The sequence below is a fragment of the Hippocampus guttulatus genome, chromosome 8, assembly GCF_054856545.1.
Source record: "Hippocampus guttulatus isolate MCC_2025c chromosome 8, RoL_Hgut_1.0, whole genome shotgun sequence".
NCBI classification, from domain to species: domain Eukaryota; kingdom Metazoa; phylum Chordata; class Actinopteri; order Syngnathiformes; family Syngnathidae; genus Hippocampus; species Hippocampus guttulatus.
In genome coordinates, this window is record NC_141268.1 from 4,984,002 (window position 1) to 4,995,000 (window position 10,999).

Genomic DNA, 10,999 nt, shown 5'->3' on the forward strand with positions numbered 1-10,999 from the left:
GCAGGCACACGCACACGCACGCACATTGCTGGCAGTTACTTAGCACAAACTAACAAATCCTTCTATCTGGCGTGTCGACGGAGAGCTTCTTGCTTGTGTAAACAAGCATGCTGAAGAGCTCTTAACCAAACAAAAGATCCCAAACAAAGATTGGAGAAGAAAGAAGGAATCGGAAAAGTGTCAGGAGGATGAGGAGAGTGCGCGCGCACCGAGAGAGGGAGGAGCAGCGAGATAAGTGCGTGAATTTACTTCACTTGACTTCCCAGCTTCGGCCAAAGCAAACACGCCGCACGCACGCAGGCTGCGGATAGAGCGACAGTCGGCTGAGCAGTGCGTGAAAAGCTGTCACTTTTGCAGTTTACCTCCCCACGGACACGCCGCCGCAACCGCCGCTGTTGTTTGTTAAAGTTCCTTTTGTTTCTTTTTTTCTTTTTTTTTTTGCACATGGATAATCGGATTTGCTCCCCGACGACCTCGCGCAGCATGATGGTAAGCGTCCAAAATATCTTAACAAATAATTTATTCTTCAACTTTTTCGGAAAGCGTTGATTAAATTATGGGATATAAAGACGACCGCGTGTTTCCACTTTGACCTGCGGTCGCACCTCTAATTTGCTTTAAAATGCCATCCAATTATTTTCGGGCGACATTGATTCGTGCATTTTACTCACTTTTATGCAAACTATGAAATCGACTTACTATTATTATTATAACTACGCATACATTTAAACATTGATAAAAACACACTTTTATGGAATTCTTAATGAAACATCATTAATATTAACGGTTTCTACCATTATAAATCTGAATGTTAAAAAAAGTAGCCCTTGTGAGGATAAACGGGTTAGAAAATGGATCGATGTTAAAAAATATAGATTTATTATTTAATATTACAGAGCCTCTCGCACAAATAAGCAGTTTATATAAACTATTATATCATTATAGGCATGAGGGAATTTTCATTGTTATTTTTTTTAATCTACTGTGGTCTTCTGTAAAACCACAGTTACTTAATAATAATTAAATAGATGGAAACATTTTGTATTTACATTTTTAAGGCATCCTTGACATGTGCAATATAAATTCATATTAATTCATGCTTTACCACGTTTTTGTAATTTCTGCTTAATGGCTGTGTTTGGATAAAGTGTCTGCCCACCCACCCGAATAATTCAGTCAGTACCAGCGGTGGGTAATTTCAGGATCCTAGGTCACATACATCCCACTCTAACATTTGATCCAACCCGAAAAATAAATACAACCTCAGAAGAATCCAAAACATTTAACATTTAAAATCACTCCTTTTTTTCAGGGAGGGGGCATCTGATGTTCTAAAGTCTTGAAAAGTGCAATTGAATAATATTTGGCCTTCCGCAAGATTGCACTCAGAGACACACTTGACACCCCTCAGCCTCTGTGCTGGGACCCTCATTAACTCTATTAGAGGAGCCTCACTTATCATGTTCACATCACAACTCCCCAGTCGCTCGCTCATTCTGTTTTCACAACCATTCCAGTATTTATCCATTTCTATTAATTCATGAATGTCATGTAAATCGCTATAATTATTAATAATACATACATGCAGGTTGTGGCTTAAAATGTCATCTCCACGGAAATGTTTTCAATGCAACATTAGGACAACTGCAGCGTCCGGCACATTTATCTTATAATGAGAATAATACTCAGTATTGGATTTTTATATTTAATAATGTTTTCATTAATATGAGGTCTTTTTCACTGGTTTGGGCCATCCTCACAGTGAGATGTTTCTATTCGTGCTTTTTTTATGATACGAGAGAGACATTATATTATATGGAATTTTTAAATTTTTATTTGATGGGAACATTATTAGAATTTTTTTAAGTGCGGTTTTCCAACAGCAAAACGGTTATCCTTAACCTTAAAAGCAATATCTTCTTAATACAACTCCAATATTGTTATTCCATGTTAACTCCTGTCCAACGAAAGCATGTATCTCCAAAATGTTTTTTTCCCCTCACAAAATAAAGAAATGGATATACTGTAGATGCAACCCCCCCTCCAAAAAAATTTTAAAAACCAAACAAAAAAAAACCTGAGATGTGTAGATAGTGTAGTGTTGCGTACTTAATGAAAATATAACTGTTTTAAAAGAGAGTTTCAAAGCGGTGGAATTACATTGCATTTGAGCATTTGCAGTATTAGTAATAGTAACGTTGGCATACAAATATGCTACTAATTAAGCAAAACTGTACAAATTGACATCTGTGCACTTCTCTTACTACGAATGAAGTACTACTAGTAAAATACTTCATGTCACTGCTAGCATGAGTAGCACACTCAGTTTTCAATTAGTTCCCAGTTTTGCCTCACAAGTTTTAGTCAGTGAATAGAGCGCATTGTGGAAGGCAATACCGGAAAATACTTTACTTGCAATATTCAGCTGCGCTAAATTGTCTTACTGCTGAGTGCAAAGAGTGAACTAGTGCATGGAAATTAAACTAACATAGGAAAAAAAAATTGCGGCTTTCCATCAGCATTTGTAGTATCACATTCATCTAAGTGTGACAGATGCTCAAACATTAACACCCCTTTCACATGCCATGCACACGCACACACACGCACATGATAGTGGTGGATGTGTGTGTCTGGAGGCGCGTGTAAGGTGTGCAAATATTGAAGGTGTTAGTACGTGGGCCGCTGTTTAATTTAGCGCTGTGGTTTGTCTCCTAATAACATCAGACCTGAAGTTTATGGACTCTGCTGCGGGAAGCCCCCTCCTGCCCCCCTACCGCCCCTTTACCAATCACAACCCCCCCTCCCCCTCAGCCACACACACCACCTCACCTCGCCTCACCTCACCCCACCACCCTCCGAAACCCTCCATAACCCTTCACGGTTCTTATTACCGGCTCTAATAAATTGTGAATAAGCTCCGAAAAAGTCTGCTGCTCTGAGAATTCCCCATCCTGTAAGACATCCCGTCACTCCAGCCCCTTCACCCGCACCCCCCCCCCCCCCCACAAAAAAACACAAATTAATTCCAAACCCCACTGTAAGCCAACCCTTTGTGAAATGATAAATATTTTCACAGGGAGCGCGCTCTTCCTCATCTCTTTTACATCTCAATTCGACTCGCTACATCGAATCGGAGTGACTCGTTGCCGCGCATCACACACTCGTTCTTACTCATTCCGTACCCGCTAATAACTATACAATGGTGCCTTGACTTATGAATGTTCCAACTTGGGAGTTTTTAGAGTTACAAGCAATCACTCAGTTGTTTGTTTGGTTTTTTTGTTGGTTTTTTTTGCTTTTTGTTGGGAGTTGAGCTGCAGCTCTGAACAGTGGGCTTTAGGCAACAAAAAGCTTCATCCCGAGGCACAAGAGTGAGGCGTGGAAACATTTTGCTTACGACAGTCTGGGCAAGCCAAAAGCTTCTACAAACTAAGTCTGCAAAGCCCAGTGTAACATCCTCGACTTGTCTTGAGTGACGAGTGTGGTCATGGAACGATTTGACTCTTAAATTAAGGTACCACCACATTAGGGAGTAGGGCAGGATCCTTCACTCATTCCTGACTCCTGATTTTTATACACATAGAGAGAGAACTGTGTAGTTTACTAATAAGTCAAATACAAAAATACTGTAGTTTTTGGAATACTTCTTTTCCATTTAGTGCGCATAGAGAGCAATTCCCAACACAGCCATGGTGTTAGAAAACAGTTCACAGTCGGTCTGACAGCTCCGGCTTTAAGTGTGTGAAACGCATCGTAAAGAGATCAGATGTCAGCCACAGTGCACTTTGATTCATTTCTTGTATTAAAGTAAGCAGGGCTGATTCTGTAAAAGTGGTCATTGATACATAGTGAGTGGAGTTAAGATAATATTTTGCAAAAGCACGATGGTTGCTGCTGTTTTTTTAATTCTATCGCCATTTCTCAGTTGCTGTGTGGATAGCGTCACTTTGCACTTGTTACCTTCCGCCAAAGAGTCAAGCATATAGCTACAAACATGACGCAAATTTGGTTTTACTAATTTGGTAACATAGGCCATTGGTTGCTTTTTCATGAGTTTATTAGCAGAATTAAAACCCCACAAGAAATGCACAATTTCCACCCAATTTTGTCATGAAACAGTGTGAATCCAGTATTTCCACTGTAATTACTATTTAAATATGTTTCATTTGCAAGATGGGATATCCATTAACCTTATGCGGCCCCTTTTTAGGAATGACAAGTAGGTGTTAACTTTACGATAATCATCAAATTGATCTCAGCCAATCTGCCAAATAAATAACATTACCACTTGATTAAAAGCTATGATGCAGTTTTATTTTATTTTTAAACAGTGGTTTTTAACCCCCGGGTTGGATCGAACCCCAGCGGTTCAGTGAATCAGTCGCAGGGGTTCGACGGGGATCAAGTCATGCACTGTGTGTGTGTGTGTGTGTGTGTGTGTGTGTGTGTGTGTGTGTGTGTGTGTGTGTGTTCCGTTTGTAAAAGCCTTTTCATACTACATTTAATGAAGAGGAGCGCAGCATCAACATACCCATTTATAGTATATGTGCTGGGAGGGAGCAATAACACCTCCATGACTACGTTTACATGCAGTCAATATTAAGGTAAGGTCAGAATTTCGATTTCTGAACCATTCGGGATCAAACTTGTACATGTATGAGCAAAAACACATTTGGAATCGCCCGACACAAACCGCGACACAAGGACAAAGTCATGACGCAAATACAAAGTGGAGGTCATTTCCGCTTCTTACTTTCTACCGTCAATGAAACACATGATCTTCATCTCTCTCACCACAGTAATACTGGTAACGCAGTTGGTTTCCTCCAAGCTCCAAAAGTGTGTTGCTGTGATGCGTCTTGAGTTACACCATATTTGTGTCTTTTTCGATGGGTTTTGCATCAGATTCACAGACATGAAGGTGTGTTTATACATTGTGGCATTTTCACCCAAGAATAATAATAATAATAATAATAATAATAATAATAATAATAATAATAATAATAATAATGTAAAAAACGCCACAGAGAAATCAATGGATTCAAGTTAGGCTGGCTTAGAATGGCAACGTAAGATGGCCGCCGGCGGCTGCCCTCCTCGGTAGCGATGCTCAATGTGGTCATTTGCTGCGGTGGGCCCGAGTAGAAAATCCGGAGCGTTGTCGCGAGTGCCGCTGCTTTGAAATCAAACTGTGCATCCAATAGGAGAGGGGTTGGCGGAATGATTTCAGAGTGCTAACTATAGCTATGAACAATGAATAAATAAGACATGCATCATTTAGCTGCCTAGCTACGGCAACGATAAGCTAGTGGGGGCAAAGTGTTGCTGCACGCCATGTTTGTGGTTGACACGACAACCAAAACAAGGAGCCTCCATTGTGCTGCATACAGTTGCACACAACAACATACAATCACAACAAGGGAACATTATTTGGATGTGAATACTTTTTGGGCACTTTCTTCAAATGTTTCATGTCACAAGCACTTGTTGTGACATTGACGAACAGACTAAATCTCAAGAAAATCGTTTGAGAAATAAGCGCCTTATAATTATTTTTTCAATGTATACGTGTCTCTGACGGGAACTTTGCCACTGCAGCAACATGGCAAAGCCATACAAGAACACAGCTAGTCGGGATGCTTCAGCAGGCAGGCGTATCGAAGTTCTCTTTTCATATCTGAGGTACGAAAGGCAATAGACCAACAAGTGGGGAAAGCATCCCTGCTACTTGAATGCGCTTACTTGGGTAATTCAGTACCTCCAACAAGGTTAAGAACCACTGCTATAAATCTTGTCATGAAATCCAAAAACCGTGTTGGTTCATTCCATACTTTGATACAGTGGACTATACAATTAACGAAAAATAAATAAATAAATAAAAACACTTTACAACATTCGGTATCATGTACATGTAATTAAGAAATGAATTGCTTTAAGAAGTTGAAAACAACAAGCGGCGCTGTTAGCAGGCAACAGCTGTCCCACCGATTCATGACACCACACACATCGCTGCGTTTGCAAGCAGCCCCCTCCCCACACACATGCACAGATAATAATCTTTACTTTCCACTGAAACGTAATAAGAGGTTGCGGCTGCGGGACTATTTGGTTAGGTGTCTGAATTTTGCTTCAGCAGTTTTCCACCGTTTTCCCCTTCTTGGATTTTATAGTGTCTCCCTTAAGCATGTATGCATGTGTAATTATCACATGTTGCTCCAGCTGTATGTTTTTTCTGGTAATAAATTATTGGTACATTGTTGATATGATATTAAGTGCAAAAAAATAATTCTGAATTGAATTCTAAATGGGTCAGTAGTTCGCTAGTCCTTTGGGTGGTGCTCTTCACAGGAACAAGCCTCAATTAGAAGTGTAGAAAAAGAAAAATGACATTTAAAATCAATTTCATATTTTGTCTAATGGATTAAACACACCTCAAATTTGAGATGGGCGCATCATCAAATTTTGTTGATCAGGTAAATCGATTCACCAATAAATTGTTGATTATTATTGTGCACTGTGCATAACATTTAAAGCTATATTTTTAGAACAACTCGAGTTGTTCTGTGTTTCTTTTTTACAATGGTTTTAAAAGATCAATTCAACATCATCGATTGAATTCTTAACTATCAGTTAATCAAAGGTTTTCAAGAACATTTAGGTTGATAGTTACATCACTATTTTTACACAATGTACATCTTTATTGTGGAGACACACACACACACACACACACACACACACATGCAAACACAGTAAAATATTCAAATGAGCAGTACACTACATATTTTTCTGATAATATTGTTTTTATTTATTTATTTTTTCAATTTTATTTAAAAAATATTTATTTATTTTTTTAATAAGTTGTGTTGAAATACAGTATGTTTCAAAGTGATGACATAATGTACGGGGACTATTTTAAGCCATAAACTTTGAAACAAATGGTTTGCATGAGCACAACTGCCCAAGTCATTTTTAAACTTCCTGTGACAGTATTGATGAGTTAAAAAATACAAATGTGTTTGCGAAAAAAAACATTTATTTGTTGAGTTTTTGCCCTGTTTTCCATTCAAAAACGACTTTGGCAAAATTGTGCTGTTGAAATGTTTAGCTTTTTTTTTTCCATTCCATAATTATTTAATATTTTCTGAACATTCTGGTTGAGAATGGCTATATTGCGAATATTTTTGTCCAACATATATATTAAAACAAATAACAAGACCAACAATTTAAAAAACAGTGTTCACATACATCAACAAGTGTTTAAAAAGTAAGTACCGATACAGTACATGTAAATGCATTTGAAGCATGTTAAGGTGGTTATTTTTAAGGCGCTCAAACCAGCCAAAGTAGGTGCATACTATATATATATATATATATAGTGTTTTTTTTTTTATATGGACTGTATAGAACAGTTTTTCGATTTTGAAGCTGGGTCTGAAAATTATCTCCCACCATGAATGAGGAATCACTGTAATTGGTCTTGAGTTAGTCTGTCAGTGCTCCGTGTTTTTTTCAGATTATTCGAAGTGGAACGAAAAGTGCATGTGTGTGGATTCGGGAAAGAGTGCAAGTACGCGTGCGACCCCCGTCTCCATCTAAGGGCACCAGATGTTGTTCACCTGTGAGAGGGACCACCATCTGACTGGGGTCAGCGCACTCTTGCAACAACTCTACTCTGCTGTGGGGCGAGGGTAATAGGGGCGGTCGTGGTGGGGGTTTTGGAGGGGTGTCTACCAGCTGGTCTGCCACCGCCATCACTGATCCCTTCTCAGTAGTCCTGGTCCTGGGTGAAACCTGGTCTTTCACCTGGGTGTAAATGATTCCATGCAAAAATGGGCTCTCCTTGCCCAGTTTTACCCCACTTCACACACAACATAGTACTTTACCATTTATTTTTACATTCATATTTTTATAAATATATAAATATCATTTTTTTTCAAAATGGTCTATGGGCTCTGATATGTCTCGCGTTTTTCTACCTTCAAGCGCTTTAACACAGTCTCCATCATTCACCTACTGCTGATCCAACATCAGGAGCGACTGGGAGTTCAGGATCTATCGTAGCCGTCACCCGTTTAAATCTAATAGACGATGGAAGTGGGGGGTGCGAATGGCGGCCATCACGTGCTTCAACGTAATAGACAACGGGGGCAGGTGGATTTGTATGGCAGATGTCAAGCTACGAAACTTAATTGGCGATGGGGGTAGGGGAACGGCCCGGAAATACAGCGGCCGTTCAGCAAAATCAACACATTTTCCTGAAATTCCCAGTGGCCAGCTTCCTCCCCCTCTGATACCGAGACATTATGGAAAACAGTGCAAAGTGGAAAAAAAATGCATTGTTGGTATAAATATGAAAAAAAAGAATTATCAATAAACAATGTTTACTGATTTCATTTTGCAACCTTTTGGTATCATGTAGGTCAAGTGCTAAAAAAAACAACTGTACCCAATGGCATGGGCATTATGGGGAAAAATGCTGCATTTCTCATCTATAGCCATCAAGTACATTGGAACATATTTGCAAGGTCAAACATCCAAAAATCGTACTCCACCTTGGCAGTTCTCCACATCCGCAGCGCTGCACAAATCAACTCGCATTGCCTTTAATTGTGAGCAATTTGATGGCATCATTTGGAAGGGCACAAAGAGATAAAGCTGTGGCATTGTCTGAAAAAGACCTTGTCATTAGTGGGTGCGGGCAGCTGCGGGAGTTAGTCAAGTGGAAATGGGGTGGGGGGAGGCCACCGTGTGTGCGAGGTAAAGTTACAAGGGGTCTGCAGCAGGTTCACCGCCTCGCCAATGATTTATTGGATCCCATGCTAGTTGGACTGTCCTTCCGAGCGCCTCGGCATCTGTCGTCGCCTTGAAAGGCATTAGCGAGGCGTGCACCGCCCGCTCGGCTCGCTTGAGGAAAAGAAGTCGCGAGTCAAGGGATTTGTCGCCTCTCCAGCTGGATGCTCAAGTTTTCCCTCATTGGGGATTGTCGTCGATAAACCCGCTAGCTTTCGCACCACGACAAAGTTGCTGGCACGGCGGTCAGGTGTCAATGCAAATATGGAACAAAATAACGTCGCACTTGCATTTGATGGTTCAGTACGATTTTGTACCTCTGATTTCTCTGCGATTTGTTCAGAAGTGGCATCTGCAACAATTCACCATCAACCAACAGAATTGACAAACAAAAACACAATTAGCTCATTAAAAATACTTTTTTTGGAATATTTCCAACTCAAATATAATTTTGCCACCCTATTTGGGGGCTAATTTGTACTATAATTGTCTTATTAAATCTAGTGCTTGCTATTTTTTTCTGGCTTGCTAAAGATATCCTCTTGACATATCTTAAGATCACATTTCTTCTTTTAAATTGAGGTTCAACACTGAAAAATAGCCTCCTTGGACATATTTTAAATGGTGCATTAAATTAAAAAGTCAATGATTTTATTAGCTGAGGGACACACTGGAAAACAGTCTCATTTGTGCGTCGGTTTGTAAGAGTTCCAAATAAAACGTGTTGTGCGACTCACCTTTTTTCTCCTCACACATGTTCAGGGACAATGGCACTGGGAATAGTCTAATTTGCGCGAGTGCTTGCTAATTGCTCCACCTTTTCTTGTAATATCACCTACTGAAATCTCATAAGAGCACACCCGAAGGAGCCGTGTGTTGACCAAATAAATAATCAATTTTGTGCATATTGTGCATACAGACATTTGACACAAATGTATGAATAAACAATCACAAGGGAAAAAATGTTACTGTAGTCAGCTAAATTGTTGAAGAACAATTAATGCAGTATGTAGTGTATTTTATTATATATTTTTTAGGCCTCATGTTATTTCTATTCGTTAATATTAAACTTGTTTCAACTTCCTTCCACTTCTTTGATGTTCCACTCCTTCCAAAGAATTCATTTGATTCAAATCACTCCATTTTCAGAATATTCCCCAAATTCACACCATGGGGCGTACTGATTTTCTCATTCCAGATATTCACAGTTTTTATTTCCACCCCCCCCCCCCAAATAAAAGCCCCATTCATTCCCAATGGAATGTTCAGCAATCACAGTTACCAAAAACTCAACATTGTCACCAATAAGATATCAGAAAAAAAAAATCTGTTTCATGCCGCTCCTATTTGAAACTCAAAATGTTCGGCTCATTCAATTGACATGCCCAACAATCTGATTTGCCAAAAAGTCAACATCACCCCCCATAAAAATTCCAACAAAAAATATGAGATTTAAAAAATATAAAATATATGGTATATATATTCCATCCATCCATTTTCTGATCCGCTTATCCTTACAAGGGTCGCGGGGGGTGCTGGAACCTATCCCAGCTGTCTTTGGACAGTAGGCGGGGGACACCTTGAACCGGTTGCCAGCCAATCGCAGGGCACACAGAAACGAACAACCATCCACGCTCACACTCACACTTAGGGACAATTTAAAGTGTTCCATTAACCTGCCATGCATGTTTTTGGAATGTGGGAGGAAACCGGAGGACCCAGAGAAAACCCACGCAGGTCCGGGAGAACGTGCCAACTCCACACAGGGAGGCCAGAGCTGGAATTGAACCCGGAACCTCTGCACTGTGAGGTCGATGCGTTAACCACTAGACACTGGACCGCCCTTATATATTTAATATAATCAAATATAAAATAATATATTTTTCCCAATGACATATTTCACAAAAAAGAGTCACCTCGTTTCCATGTGAAATTCAAAATGTTCAGCTTCTTCTGTTGAACGTTAGGAATGATTTTCAACATGCCAAAAATTGCTATCTGCAATTTGTTTTAAATCAACGTTATCACCACTAAAATTCCCACAAAATATTCCTTATTCATTACCCAATGGCACATTCCAAAAATAATTTCACTTTGTGCGTATGGAATGTGCTAAAACCAATTCAATAACCCACGAATAAGTGCTGATGAACACATTTAAGGTCAAATTATAAAAATAAGTCAATAGTCTGAGGCCAGTATAAAGTTG

General features: G+C 39.6%; 1 protein-coding gene across 1 annotated transcript in view; it reads left to right on the forward strand.

The window, feature by feature from the left end:
• Positions 1-283: 283 nt before the first annotated feature.
• The window catches only part of eya2 (EYA transcriptional coactivator and phosphatase 2), a 42,713-nt gene continuing 31,997 nt past the window's right edge, over positions 284-10,999 (forward strand). The window contains exon 1 of the mRNA XM_086117726.1: positions 284-489. The gene's annotated coding sequence lies outside the window, so the exon portion shown is untranslated. The remainder of the gene's footprint in view (positions 490-10,999) is intronic.